Here is a 15,537-nt window from a genome sequence, read left to right as displayed (position 1 = left end):
TGGGCCAAATACCATATTTGTAGCGATATGGTATTTTATTTTTCATCACAAGAATCACCCTATGCCCTATTGGACTATTTATTCTCTCATCACGCTCTTATTCAAATTGTCTACTCCTATGCATTATCTGTTATATGCTAGCTAGGCATTGGTGGAATATGTCTTACCTTTGGTTTCGCCTGCCCCCTCATACTCGCTCTATATTGTAGGATGATGATAGGGACATCCAATTGGCCACGTATTTTCACCATCACGGTGAGGCCCTGTTAGAACACAATTTTCTTCATCACCTTTCACCAGCTTCAATAACTCAAAGAAAATGTAATTTCGAAACTTTCTATCTATGGTTAGGTAGTCTCTTCTTCTAGTGGAGCTCGATTTTGTTCAAAAAGAAAATTACAAGTGTCGAATCAAACTAGTGGGCTCAATGCTCCACCTCTTGGTGTATGTAAATTCATGTCCTTATCCCACTTTGACATAAGGTTCAACATTGGTATTTACGTGACAAAATCATCCACCTCTCCATGGTGAATAGCAGAGGGAACCATGGTACACTGTGGCAGGGGTGGATCGGTATAGATTATGTGGCCTCAATTGGAATTTAAGGCTCAGATTTAGTGACTCTCAAGTGGATGGGTATATGTATGACCTTGTGTATCTACCCCTAGAGTCTAAAGGATTTTGACCTTAGATTGAGGTGGTATTGGACATCATGGTTCATGGATAGAGGGCAAGCGTCTAAGAGACAAAGGCTTGGGCTCTGTGGATGATGGATGGTTTATGGTTCCTCGTTCATAACTCCCAACAACACATCAACTTGGCGACCTCCGCAAGGAATCATGTTATATTATGGCACATTTTTCTGTTTTATTTGGCAATGAATAATGACTATTTCTTTTTGCTTTGTATAAATGACTTTATGGAACAGAGACAACTTTTTTTTATATCTCTTGGCACACAATTAGGAATCTTATTTTCTCTTTTATTTTGTTTGAAGAGCTTATCAAAAGAAAAAAAACATTTGCAATTTGAAGAAACTCAATCTATGGTTTGGGTTGGTTTCCCTTTAGGGTGATCATTCACATAGAGCCATATCCAATGTAAAAATTTAAAGTAGTAATATAAATTCAAGTTTTAAATAAAAAAGTTTCTAAATCTTATTTTTTTTCATTTCATATCTTTAAATTTTTTTCCTTTTCTTTTCATGTGTAGATCCAAACTTATTGCTTTTGTATTTAATAATTTTAATTTTTTATTTTCTTTCATGTGGTATTCCATTTGAGGAATATACATATTCCACTCCTTAAGGGACTATTTGTTCTCAACAACAAGGCTCAAATACAAATCCCCTGCATCAAATACCATCATGTCATTTGGGGGAATTGAACCTTGTGGGAGGATCCCAATCATTCCTCCCAACCACCTGAGATAAACCCAACCCAATTGACCATAATTTTTTAAATTTATTAAAACAAATAAAAAGTTTGATTTTCCCTATTTTAATAAAGTGTATTTAAATAACATGGAGCTTGCACCTCTAGAAAAACCACATCCACCATCACCACATGAAGATAGACAAAAACCCAACCAAGAACCAAGAAATGTAACTTTAAATAACACATCCATGGTCATGACATGATGACAAATTAAACCCAGACTCATAACCAAAAAATGTAAACTTTAAAATTGATGTAGGGTTGAGGTCAATAAGAACTGTTATACAAAATTTATAAATACCATAGATCCTTCAGAGTTTTCACTAGCCATATCACTAGATACAATTCGTTTTTTATTGTGAATGTTGAAGGCTAATTATTATATATTTTTCATTATGGGGATAAAATGTCTAACTACTATAGGATATATCTACATATAAACCATGTCAAATACCTCACCATATCAAACAAGATTTGATGACATTATTTATTGACCACAAAACTAGAACTTAGCCTCTAGCCACAACAAAATGCATTTGCATGGACTAGTGCACCTACTAAACTTGCGTATACAACTGGATGGATAAGTGGTTCATGGTTTTTTACAAACCTCTCCATTATTATAGGTAATTCTCTTTACATTTACTTAAGAAAATATGGGTTAGGTTTATATTAGGTTACCATGTGAACTACTTTGACATTATTGGGTTCTAGTGGAGGGTTATCAATATACATAAGATCAACAAAGTACCATGCATGAGCCATTCATAGGTCCTCATATTCCCAAGAAGATGCCTAACAATCCCACCTAAAATTATTCCATGTCATAAAGTATTAACTAAACCTAGTCATCCAAATCTAACTTGCCTCATATCCTAGTGTGACACAGCTTATTGATAGCATTATCCTACTCGGAGTGAGGTTAAAGTTTTTTTGGGGGAGATTTTGGGTCTTCAAGGGCTACAATAGAGTTTGGAGAGGAGAGGTCTCATGGACACATTAAGCATTGTCATCCTAGTTCTTGTGACCCTCATAAATGTTCAAGTTGCAAGCATACATGTTATGGGCTAATGAAGGTTGTTGAATATGATTATTTCATGAAGGAGGTTAGTATCTTAATCATATCTATGTTCTTAATGTGTGGTTCATTTTATATATCTAATTCTAGCGTGTGTGAACTTGCTAAATTTAAATAGAAATCCATCAACACATATAGATACAACAATTTTGTTTCCAACACTAATGCAATTGTAGAAATAGATTTCTTATTCAGTGTAGTTCACATGAAAATATAGTAAAGCTTTGTTTAGTGTTGAAAGAATGGTCTATATGCATGTGGGTTAATGGGTATGTAAGAGCTTTAACATTTTTTTGTGTGCATTAAAGTAAAATTTGGCTACATATTAATGTATAGTTTGTGTCATATTGAAATGTTGAATATGATTAGGTTCTACCTCTTAGTAATTTATACCACATTTCTCGTAAAAATTGATACTATAAAGTTTATATTGAACAATATTTCCATTTGTATTTGAATAATACAACTAGGGCATGCCAACCTTGTCACTCACTTGTGAAGTATAAAATTTGGTTATTTGTTGTCATAACCACTCCTTCTCATCACAGGATGTCTTCTCACTAACATGTACTATCCATTGAATTTGTGTCATTTTATTGACCTACCACCTATTAAATATATAATGATTTTATATTGTATCTCTAAAATATTGGCAATGTTTAGGGTAAAATAATTTTATTCTTTAAAATTTGAGAAAATAATTTTAAAAAAATTAGAAAACTTATTAAATATATAATGATTTTATATTGTATCTCTAAAATATTGGCGATGTTTAGGGTAAAATAATTTTATACTTTAAAATTTGAGAAAATAATTTAAAAAAAAATTAGAAATTGGTGAATCTTTTTTCCTTGAAAAAGCATGGAAAATTAGCCCACTTGCAAATATTAGTTCCTGAAATCTTCCCTACTCCTAAGTCTCCCCTTACCCTCCATGTGGCTTAGTTCCACACCATCCTTTAATCATGTTAATCTACCTATTCAAGTACTTACTTGGAGTAGCCCTAGGATGATCCTAGACATTCCTTGGAAATAAAATTCATTGAAAGAATGTCATTGGGGTCTTCCAAGGAGTATTCTAAACCTAGAGTGTGGAAACCTCCTTGAGACCCCCTTCACCATAATTTCATGTTAATGTAGTCTTGTCAGACCGTCTGTGAGTCTTCCCCCAAAAGGTTAAAATGTGATCCCTTAGAATTCCCAAAACTAATGAATAAATTCTTAGTATAGTGATACCTTTGTATGGGACATCTATAAAAGAGATAAGGATAATACTAAAAAAAACCCATGTATATGAAAGAAATTAGGAGGATATGTTCTCGAATAAAAGCACATTTTTTCTATGTAGTTAGGATTTGGAAGGATTTAATCAATGATGTTCCAAGAATTAAAAACTTTCTAAGGAAAAAGGAATAGGAACCTTTCTAACAAATCTCCTGTAAACATTATACATCATCATCCATATATTTTAATAGTATCCCCTTACAGATTAGGCATCCATTTTAAAGGAAAAATAGTTGGCTTGAAGTTGGAATATGAAGAAGTCCCAAAAAAATGAATAGGTAAACTAAGATCAACCTTTGTAATTGTTATGTAAATCATCATGAAAAAAATTTCAACAAGATTTATTTCCTTTTTAGGGTATTAATTTTCCCTATAATGAATTTTTCCTTCTAAATTTGTATATGCATTATTGTCATCATGAGAATTATTCTTGTTCCTATGAAAATTATTAGCTAACTCATTTGTTGATTATGAAATGGATTTCAAGCTTGTGTTCCTATTATTCATTGAAAACATACTAATACGCCTATGAAGAATAACTCAATTGGAAACCTATTGATAGGGATTGAGCTCTCTATAACTAATAAGGGTGCTCCAATGTGAAGTCATAATTATACTAATGAGCTCAACCTTTTTCATGACTTTGCATTACCAATTGTATCTCTTTACCTTGTTAACTTCCCTACTATCAACCATTATACTATTATATCTACCATTTTTTGAAGAATATCTTTTCAATTGTCATTAGGTAACCTATTGTACACTCTTAGATATTTTTCCTACGTTTTTAATGAATTTTTAGCATAGAATTTTCCTTATGCAACATTTATGTGTATGGAAGACTTTAAGTAGCTTATTACCATAATTCTTGTAGTAGCTATAATTTCAATAACACTTCCATAGATGGTTTAGTTGCTCCACTCTAGGATAGAATCTAGCATATGATTTTTTGTAATATTGGTATCAAAGTCATGTGATGTTATCTAACCACATCTATAACTCCACAATCATGGTCAAAGAATAGGTCAATCATTGTTAAGATGAGAGATTTTGTGATGAAATCCTACAAAGACTATAATTGAAATCCCCTAAACTAGAGGGGAACTTCCACAATCATTCACATGCTGAGAAGATAGAAGCTCTCTGGTCAATTAGGGGCCATGTTTATGCACAACTTCTTTTGCATTGTGCTCACAATATCTCACAATATACAATATATTGTTGAGCATATGTTGTGGGGAAGGCCTTTGAATCCTAGCTTTTCCATCTCTCCATAGAGAGCCAATAACATCCACACATACTTAAGAGAAAATAAAATGTTATTCCAACAAGAAATAGAGTGAATGCACACCATTGCCTTGACTTTTCTTACCCATACAATAGTTGTAACCATTAGGAATGCTAACAAAAATTGTTAAACAATTAGAAAAAAAATTATGAATATTGAACTCTAAATATGAATATATTAAAGTAGTAATATTCTCATTCTGTAAATATATGGATTTTTACCGTAAAAATATTACATTTCTCTTCATGCTTCAAATTTTTTATTACATCTCTCTTCATGCTTCAATTTTTTATTATTTAGTTTCATAGTCACCCCAATCTTTATTATTTAATTTCATAGTCATACCAATTATCATTAAATGTTTGATGAAAATATTTTTTTTATTATTAATTGTGGCACTTTTTAAAATCATTTAGCTTGTAAATTTTGATTGTCCATTTCTAGAATGTTGGTTTGGATTCACTTCACAATTTGCTATTACAATTTTATATTTATCCCCTTTTGAGGATATTGAGAACTTTTTGGAAAATTATAATATTATATATATTGAAAAAGTTATAAAGAGATTAATGTACACATTATTGTATATGTGGAGAGAAATATTTTAGAAGATTCTTTGAAACAAATTATGAAGAAATGACATTTTAAACATTGGGTATGTGGATTTTTTTTGGACATCTATGAGCTTTTTATCCTCAAAAATTAAAAGCTAAATCTTTTAGAGAATAATAATGATTACAATGAAATAAAGTAAAGCTTTCGACTTAGTTACCGGTGAATCCACAGTAAGAACCATTTTCTGTCAATGTTTCAAATCCCAACCGAGATCCATCATCAGGACAACTTGAATGCTTGATAGAAGAAGAGCTTATTTTGAGGGATTAAATAGTAATGAGGAGAGAAAAAAAGATGAATGTCGGCTTTGAAAAATAATTTTTGATGAGATGTCGGCTGTCTCTGATTAATTTAATTAATTAATTAATTTTAATATTTATTTATTTATTTATTTATTTATTTTTATATTAATATCACTTATTATTAAGATTGGCCATTATCATAAAAAAAATTTATATTAATATTAATTAGTTACTTTTAATTAAATATGATAGTAAGTATTAATATTAATTCTATTATTAATTATTACTATTAATATACTAATTAATAATAAAAATAATTAGTATTATAATAGTTAATAATAATTAGTATTAATGATATTATATTGATCATAGTTAATGTTAAAAAGTATTAATCCTCGAAAATTGAATTAATATTTAATATTTATAATAAATGATTTATTATTATTTATTATTAATATTAAGTGTAATTATTATTATTATTATCATTAATTATTATTATTAATATAATAATTAGTAATAATAATTAGAATTATAATAATTAGTATTAATGATATTATATTGATCATAATTAATGTTAAAAATATTAATCTTAGTATAGTGAATTAATATTTAATATTTATTATAATATATGTTGGTACAATTTTTTTATTAATAAATTTTTAGAATAGGTTACTATTTAGCTTAGTAAATAAATTAATAAAGAAATTATTGTTAATTGTAAATATTATTGTTATTAATAATTATTATTTATTAATATAATAATTAATAATAATAATTAGTATTAATAATATTAATAATGATCATAATTAGAATTGATCAAATTAATCCTAGAATATTGTATTAATATATAATATTGATAATATTAATTCTAGAATATTGAGTATAATATTTAATATTTAATATTTAATATTTAATAATAATTATATATAACACATGTTAGTACAATGTTATTTTTTTTAATAGAATTATTATCAATATATTTTTGATATTTTGGGAGAAGTATTATTAGTGTAATGGGACAATATTAAAATTAGTTAAAATTATTTGAATGTATAAATATTAAAAATAATTATTATTATATTAAAATAGATATTTTAATATTAAGAATCAAAGTAATTAATATGGGTAATTAATAAATAAATAAATTAATTAATGATAAAGTTCATTATCATAATTAATAATGAAATTGATTAATTGTGTACTAATTATTATTATTATTATTATACTAATAATAATAAAGCCAGCTTCCACTAATCTCTATACCATTGTCTCTGTTGAGATTATGCGGGTGTTTGATAATTTCAAGAGCTTCTCTGATCTTTCGCCTATGGTGTTGCTCTTCCCTAGCGATAATAGAGGCGCTTTCCAAGCAGACATAATGCTCAGTTTAAAATATAATTTTTTCACATAATAATGACAATAATAAAATAAGATAATAATTGTTAGTGTGAGATATTAATGATGTTAATAATAAAGAATACCATAAGTACTAATTAGGAAACCCATTCCCCAATCACATAAAAACTATATAAAATCAATAGCCAGGATTTTTCCCATCACATAAAAACTATACGAAATTAACACCTATGATTTTTCCATAATAAAAATAAGTTTTATCTATAAATTCTGATCTCTTATTTTCTAATTTATAATTAGTTAATTTGGATAAGAGAAATATATATTTTTTTAAATACATTATGCATTGATATTACCTTTTATTTTGTAGATTATAAATATTATTTCATTTTATAATTAACTAATTAAAAATTAGATTTATTTAAAAATATATATATACATTATTTCAAAATTTTGAAAGCATTTACCTTAATTAATGACAAATAAAGATAACAATCATTCAGTATAATGTAATTTATAAATTTATTTAAAAATATATATATACATTATTTCAAAATTTAGAAAGCATTTACCTTAATTAATGACAAATAAAGATAACAATCATTCAGTACAATGTAATTTATTATAATTTTGCAAGTTTATCAAAAATAATTTTGTGGTTTTTGAGATGCATGAATTTTTTTAGCCCAGGAGTTTACATCTTAAATAAAAATACAGATATTCAAAGGTCAGATATATTATTAAAGCTGCATTTAATACTACTATTACTAAACTTTGGTTGAGCAAATGCTGACACAGACAAAACCGGGTTAGTATGACTTCGGATCCATTTAAACAGACAAAATCTGATGGAATACAAGTGGAAATAGTTGCCATATAAGGCAAATCACATCCATTGCAACAGACAATTCTCAGAAAGAGTTTTACAATAGAGTCCAGTAGGAAGTGTTTAATTATGAAGGAAATTGGGAGTACAGTTGGAAGTGTTTAATTATGAAGGAAATTGGGATGGTGATGAAGAGTACTAAAGAAGAAATTTTTTTGTCCATTTAACCAGAAATGTTGGAGAAAAGAAGATCGTCTGAATGCCTTGCAGCACATAATCACTACAAAAGTATAAGGATCTTTGTAAGATGCCCACTGATATGCTGCACTAGAGATATTTGTAGTGGTAAAAAGATTTTAATTGCTAACATCAAGATTCATACGAAACATATTGAAAAGTAAATTAGATTAGATATTAGATTAGATTAATGCAAAACACCGTATCTAATATAATCAAAATGTGAAGTCGTATAATCTAAACGTCGCTGTTGCGGAGCCACTAACGTATTCGTAGGGGTGATGTAGGACGACAATCCATGGTGGTTTTCAAACGACCCATCCACACCTTCACCATTCCATCGAGGCTTCCACTGTAAACGATAAACGAATTGACGTGGAAATAAATGATAGTGACAGCTATGCATTTACGGGACCGCTGTGCCCCTCCATCATTGCAATGCAACATATTCGGGTACCGCCCGCTTCCTTTTCCAAACGCGGATCGTTGTATCAGCCGAGCCACTCAACAGAAGATTGCGAACGGTCTGGAGACAGAGAACGGAGTGAAGGTGGCCTCGAAGGAAACCGGAGTAATGCAATATTCGGTCGGAGAGAAGGTCTTTCTCCCAGTAATGAAGATATCCATCGTAGCATCCCGCGTACAGAACGGGCGAGCCATCCGGGCCGAGGGCGAGGGCTTTTACGGGAGATCGTTGAATGTTAAGAGTCATCATTTGCTCGTGCTTAGGCCGACCACGGCCGTGCCGTCTCCAAACCTTCACCATGTTGTCATCGGATCCGTTGAAGAGAACCCCGTCGTGCCGCACGACGACGGCATTGACGGCCTCGACGTGGGCTGCGATAGTCTCCATCCCCTTGGACTCCGACACTTTCCACAACTTCACAGTATTATCCGACGATGCCGAGTACAGCCAATCATCGTTCGATCATAGGCAAGGCAGGTCACGGTACCGAGTGTTTCGCCCTGCCGGTGCCCTGGTTGGTCACCAAGGGCTTGATAAAATTCTGAAATATATTCAATTTGGGGAGCGTGGAGACACGTGTGTGCACGTCCGGATTTGAGCGCGGGCGGTGCCAGAGGCGTACCTTGTTGCCCGACTCCCCATGAGCGCTCAAAATTTGATCGCCCGCAATGAGCAGAGCCTTGACGTTGCCTGACCCGGAAGTGAGATAATTATGGCGTAAACCCAGGTGTCTCCATACCCCTATGTTTTTGCTGTTGGAACCCGTGTACAGAAGGCCGTCGTCTGCAACCACTATGGAATAGATTTGCTCGCCTGGCTTGACCATCGAAGCAACGCATCTCAGAGAATGAGAGGGTTCGGGGCAATTGAAGGGCAGTGTGGGCAGAAGCGTCCAGAGAGATAGAGGGTAAGCGTTAGGGGAGGCCGTGCGGCTGGGAGAGACGGTTCGGTGGGATGGAGAGGGGGAAAACGCTGGATTGGTGCTGTATGGACCGGCTGTCCGAGTCACCTTCACCGTGCGAAGGACAGGCGAAGAGCTCGTAATTGAACAAGCCAAGGGCGAGTTTATACGATGTTGGGTGAGTTTATACGATATTGGGTGAGTTAAGAGGGCGGTCCCAAGAGTTGGGCGGGCCGACCCTCCACTCGGGTGAAGGCAACATGTTGAACGAGTCGGCTTTGGGCATTGGGGGTGGGTCGGCCGGGTGACATAACCTGCCACCCGTCCGTATATATTGATGGACAGTTTGTGGAGGCAAATCATCATTTGATCATCACGAGTTCGATCAAGGAGTTCTGCAGTGCGTGGATAAGCCCGCACGACAAGCGGAACTCGGGTAAAAAACTCGTGCAGAAAAGTCGAGTGAGAAACTCGGGCGAAAAATTCGTGCAGAAAACTCGGGCGAAAATTCGTGCAGGAAACTTGTGCAGAAAACTCTGGCAAGTTTGTCGGACAGAACTCGGGCGAGGTCGTTCAAGCAGAACTCGGCCGAGGTCGTTCACGGGAATTGGGTGATGTAAGGCCTCCGGGCGTGAACGCGGACGGGCACCGGGCGAGTCGGCGTGCACGATGGGCGCGCGGGCGGGCTCGCAGGCGCACGGGCCACTGCGACAATGCGACGGAAGTGCGACAATACAAAGTGCGACGATGGAATGTGACAAAGAGCGAGCGACAAAATGGCTAAGGCATAAAGCGCTGGCAAACTTATACCCATGGTGCGTAGAGAAGAGTGTGGGCGAGGCCGACATGTAAAAGGGCGCACACAGGGGTGTGATAACTTAGTTTTGGGGGTCGACTAGAGAACCACCACCCACACAAAACCCACGCAAATATATGTATATATTGTGAGGCGTTGAGGTTCATTTGTCATCCATTCGAACTTGGCCAACTACGCAGAGCTTAAGGAGAGTCAAGTGCGCAGATTTGGGTTGGAGTGCGCATAGCTCATGCGCATTACTCTTGGGCGCAGTCTTGGTGTTATCTTGAGCCAGTTGTGGGTTGGGCAAGGTGTGCCTAGGGTTGTCTTGAGTGCAGAATTGTGCTGGGATTGACTAGAGTGTCTTGGTGACTCGGGTGAGCACCCACTCTTTGTGCAATGGGTGCACATGGTTATTGTAAAAGGCTGATTTGCCTATGTTGTCAAAGAAGCTAAGTATTGGCTTGGAGTTTGCCAAGCATTACCTGTGATGATTGTATTATTATGAAGAAAGATTGATTAATATATATTGTTGGGCAAACTTGTTCGGAGTTGCCCCTCCCCTTTATACTGTGCAATTGCTATTGTCTTTTATAATTGCTGTGGATAATGAATGAGTATGGGTGTTCATTAGTATAAAGGATAAACGTAATTTTACTTGGTTGCGAAACACAAACTAAGTAAGGACAAGTGAATTAGGCGTAGTCCATGAATGTTAGTATTGGTGAAAAGAAAGCGTTTGGTGGTGCCACACCTCGCTATAAGCAGTTGGAAGACTATCGCAGGTGTAGGGGTGTGACATGTGGTATCAGAGCAGAGTTGCTCGTGACAGGTTTGAAGCTTGTGAACAGGTTTAGGTGTTGAAGCATTGAAGCCGGTACACACTTGACAGGTGAGAACAAGACTTCAGTTTGAAGCCGTTGAGCAGGGTTGCTCGTGACAGTGGAAAGGATACTTTCAGGTGAAAGAGGTTAGTGAAACACTTCCTGATAAGTGTTGCATCAAGGACTTGGGTTACAGGTGACTTGGTGAAGCTGTTGGATGGTCGAAACTAGATTGCAAAGAAGAAATAGGCTGTTAGAGATGGCAGCTGAATCTCAGGCTGGGTCTAGTCACGTTGTGAAAGATACTACTATTGGGTTCATTGAAAAGGTGTTGGAAAAGATGGAGGATATGGAGACCTCTTGGGATAAGAAGATGGACTTGTTCGCTAAGGAACAAGAGGCCAATTCGAAGATAAAGGAAGAGCTCGATGAACTCCGAACACAACACGATGAACTCCGGACACAATATGAGTACACCGATCTTATGTGTACACAACTTGAAGTAAGGGTCAAGGAGGTTGAAGAAGCAAGGGATCAGGATCTTGTAGAGATCGTGAACTTGAAGAAAACTCTTGATGAAGCCAAGGATGAGATCGCGGTTTTGAAGAAGGCCGTGAGGCATAACTCAGGTGGAGGAGTGCCTCATGTGAAGGTCAAGGAACCGGAATCTTATGATGGCACAAGGAATGCAAAAACTCTTGGCAACTTTCTATGGGACATGGAGCAATACTTGGAACGGTTGGGTCTATCTGATGATGAGACAAAGGTCAAGGTAGCTGCTCAGTTCTTAATAAAAGATGCTAAGATGTGGTGGCGAAGGAGGTTGGATCAGATTGCCAATGGCAGTGTTGATAACATTACTTCATGGGATGACATGAAGAAGGCTTTGCAGACTCATTTCAGTCCTCACGATGAAACATGGGAAGCAAGGACAAAGATTAAATACATAAAGCAGACCGGGTGCCTATAAGCATATCAGAGAGAGTTTGCAAGTGCAGCTCTGGAACTTTCTGACATGGTGGAGAGGGACAAGGTGTTCAACTTCATTATTGGGTTGAAGCCTTGGGCACGCAATGAAGTGAGGAGGCAGAAGATTAGGACACTTGAGGAAGCTTTTTCTGTTGTTGACAGGTTGGTGGAGCATTATGATGAGACTTCTGATGATAGGAAGAAGAAGTCCGATAAACCGAAAGATAAGAAGAAGGATGATGCTTCGAAATCGGATGATAGTTCGAAGACGAAGAAAGCCTTGAAGTGTTGGATATGTGCTAGACCACACACGGTGAAGAATTGTCCTTCTAAACCAAAGGTGGCTGCTATTGCACAATCTGATGCGAAGAATGAAGGTGCTTCTGTGGGGATGATGCAGATACTTGGTGCTTCTACTACTACAGAGGTGGTCTCTAGGAGAGATCCTGAGAGGAACAGATTGTAGTATGTTGAATGAAGGTTGCAGGTGCTGATGTACTCACTATGGTGGATAGTGGGGCTTCTCACAACTTCATGGGTGAAGATACTGCGAGAAGGATTGGGCTGAAATTTGTACCAGCAAAGGCACAAATGAAGACAGTGAATTCTCCTCCTATTGAGATTCTTGGTATAGCTGAGAGGGTGGACACTACACTTGGTGAATGGACAGGGAAGGTTGACTTCACTATAGTGCGGATTGATGACTATGAAGCTGTATTGGGGATGGAATTCATGAAACAATTTGATGCTATGATTGTTCCACATTTGAAGAAGCTCTACATTTATGATGGAAGGGAAGATGTACCCATTGGTGTGCCAACCATTGGTGTGACAAGGCCTGATTGTAAATTGGGAGTGATGCAAATGGAGGATGAGAAGAGAATGGGAGACATGAGTAAGCGGTTGTCTACTATTGAGGCAAAGCTTACCGAGCAGTCATTGGTCATTAGATCACTTTCAGATAGCATCTTGGATTTGTCAAGAAGGCTAGAGTTGGTTGAGGATGATGATGATGAGGAGGAGGTGTATGTGAGGCCGGATGTCCAGGAGGAAGACCGGGTTGCTTATCTACAAAGGATGGAGATTGAGGATCCTGACAGATGGATTGAGTTGATTAGTGAGGGAGAGCCTTCAGGCTCTACTCCCTCTACATCTTCTTAGATGGATAAGAAGATGGGGCTCATTGTTAGCTGCTCATGGCAGTGAGTCCCTTAAACATGTGGAGCAGGTATGATTGATGGTGCAGGGATGGCTTGGCATCAAGCATCATGACATGTTGCAGATGGATGGAGTTTCCATGGACCTGAGCATGGATTATGGAGATAGATTCTTGATGAGTCAAGAATGTGGCAGGATGTTTGAGGAACAACTGATGATGGCATGAGGATGTTCACTCTCATGATTTGAGCGTGACAGTTGGATTAGCTACCCAACTAGTTCAGACATGGGGTCGCAAAGTGTGCAAAGATGTGTTAGCATTTTGTTGGAGTATCATGACAAAGGTTCACATGGTGACACATGATGAGGTCGACAGGAGATGTTGCAGTGGAGATTGTGGCAAAAGAGTCGATGATCATGGATCAAGATGATATCTGATGGAGGACATACCGTAGAGGTGTATACCTTGGTATGGTTATCTTGGTGGCAGCTGGTCACTATGGTGAGACATGATGGAGATGGAGTTCTACATATGTTGCAGGGATGTTTGCCTTATGTGGAGGAGTTGACATCATGGATAGTGATGATCTTGGTGGATGGCTACCGGGATGGCATGTTGTCGAGGACGACAACGATTTTAGGTGGAGGAGAATGTAAGGCCTCCGGGCGTGAATGCGGACGGGCGCCGGGCGAGTCGGCGTGCACGATGGGCGCGCGGGCGAACGACGGGCGCGCGGGCGCACAAGCGGGCGCGGGCGCATGGGCGCGCTACGACAATGCGATGGAAGTGTGACAATACAAAGTGCGACAATGGAATGCGATGAAGAGCGAGCGACAAAATGGCTAAGGCATAAAGCGTTGGCGAACTTATACCCATGGTGCGTAGAGAAGAGTGTGGGCGAGGTCGACATGTAAAAGGGTGCACACAGGGGTGTGATAACTTAGTTTTGGGGGTTGGCTAGAGAGCCACCACCCACACAAAACCCATGCAGATATATGTATATATTGTGAGGCGTTGAGGTTCATTTGTCATCCATTCAAACTTGGACAACTACGCAAAGCTTAAGGAGAGTCAAGTGCGCAGATTTGGGTTGGAGTGCGCATAGCTCATGCGCATTACTCTTGGGCACAGTCTTGGTGTTATCTTGAGCCAGTTGTGGGTTGGGCAAGGTGTGCCCAGGGTTGTCTTGAGTGCAGAGTTGTGCCGGGATTGACTAGAGTGTCTTGGTGACTCGGGTGAGCACCCACTCTTTGTGCAAGGCGTGCACATGGTTATTGTAAAATGCTGATTTGCCTATGTTGTAAAAGAAGCTAAGTATTGGCTTGGAGTTTTCCAAGAATTACTTGTGATGATTGTATTATTATGAAGAAAGATTGATTAATATATATTGTCAGGCAGACTTGTTTGGGAGTTGCCCCTCCCCTTTATACTGTGCAATTGTTATTGTCTCTTATAATTGCTGTGGATAATAAATGAGTATGGGTGTTCATTAGTATAAAGGATAAACGTAATTTTACTTGGTTGCGAAACACAAACTAAGTAAGGACAAGTGAATTAAGCGTAGTCCATGAATGTTAGTATTGGTGAAAAGAAAGCGTTCGGTGGTGTCGCACCTCGCCATAAGTGGTTGGAAGACTACCGCAGGTGTAGGGGCATGACAAGTGAGGTCGTTCGGGTGAAAGTCATTCAGGCGACCTGGGTGAGGTCATTGGGCAAGCCGAGTGAACTTGTTCAGGTGAGCCAGGTGAAGTCGTGTGGCAACCTGGGTGAAGTCGTTTGGGCGAACCGGGTGAAGTCATGTGGCGACCCGGGTGAAGTCGTGTGGCGACTCGGGTGAAGTTGTTCGGGTGAACGAGTTTGGGTGGATGTGCGGACGGGTGGCCGGGTGAGGGCGTGCCGTGCACGATGAAACGAAGAATCGTGCGAACAGGCGACTTGGGTAGGGCGCACTGTGCATGACAAAACAGTGAAGTGTTGGGGTTGTGAACGGAAGTGTGACTAGTGCGGAGGGGCCCGTGTGTCGCGACTTGGTTATGACAAGGCACGTCCAAGTTGGGCAAA

General features: G+C 37.3%; 1 pseudogene; it reads right to left on the bottom strand.

Annotated features, from left to right (window-relative positions):
* Positions 1-8,759: 8,759 nt before the first annotated feature.
* Positions 8,760-10,576, bottom strand: LOC149261493 (protein JINGUBANG-like; annotated as a pseudogene).
* Between the last annotated feature and the right edge of the window lie 4,961 nt (positions 10,577-15,537).

The sequence above is a fragment of the Pinus tabuliformis genome, chromosome 6 (genome assembly GCF_031772625.1).
Source record: "Pinus tabuliformis cultivar Carrire ecotype Pingquan chromosome 6, CPIR1, whole genome shotgun sequence".
NCBI classification, from domain to species: Eukaryota; Viridiplantae; Streptophyta; class Pinopsida; order Pinales; family Pinaceae; genus Pinus; species Pinus tabuliformis.
The sequence above is the reverse complement of the archived record's forward strand: the minus strand, read 5'-3'. Positions and strand labels throughout refer to the sequence as shown.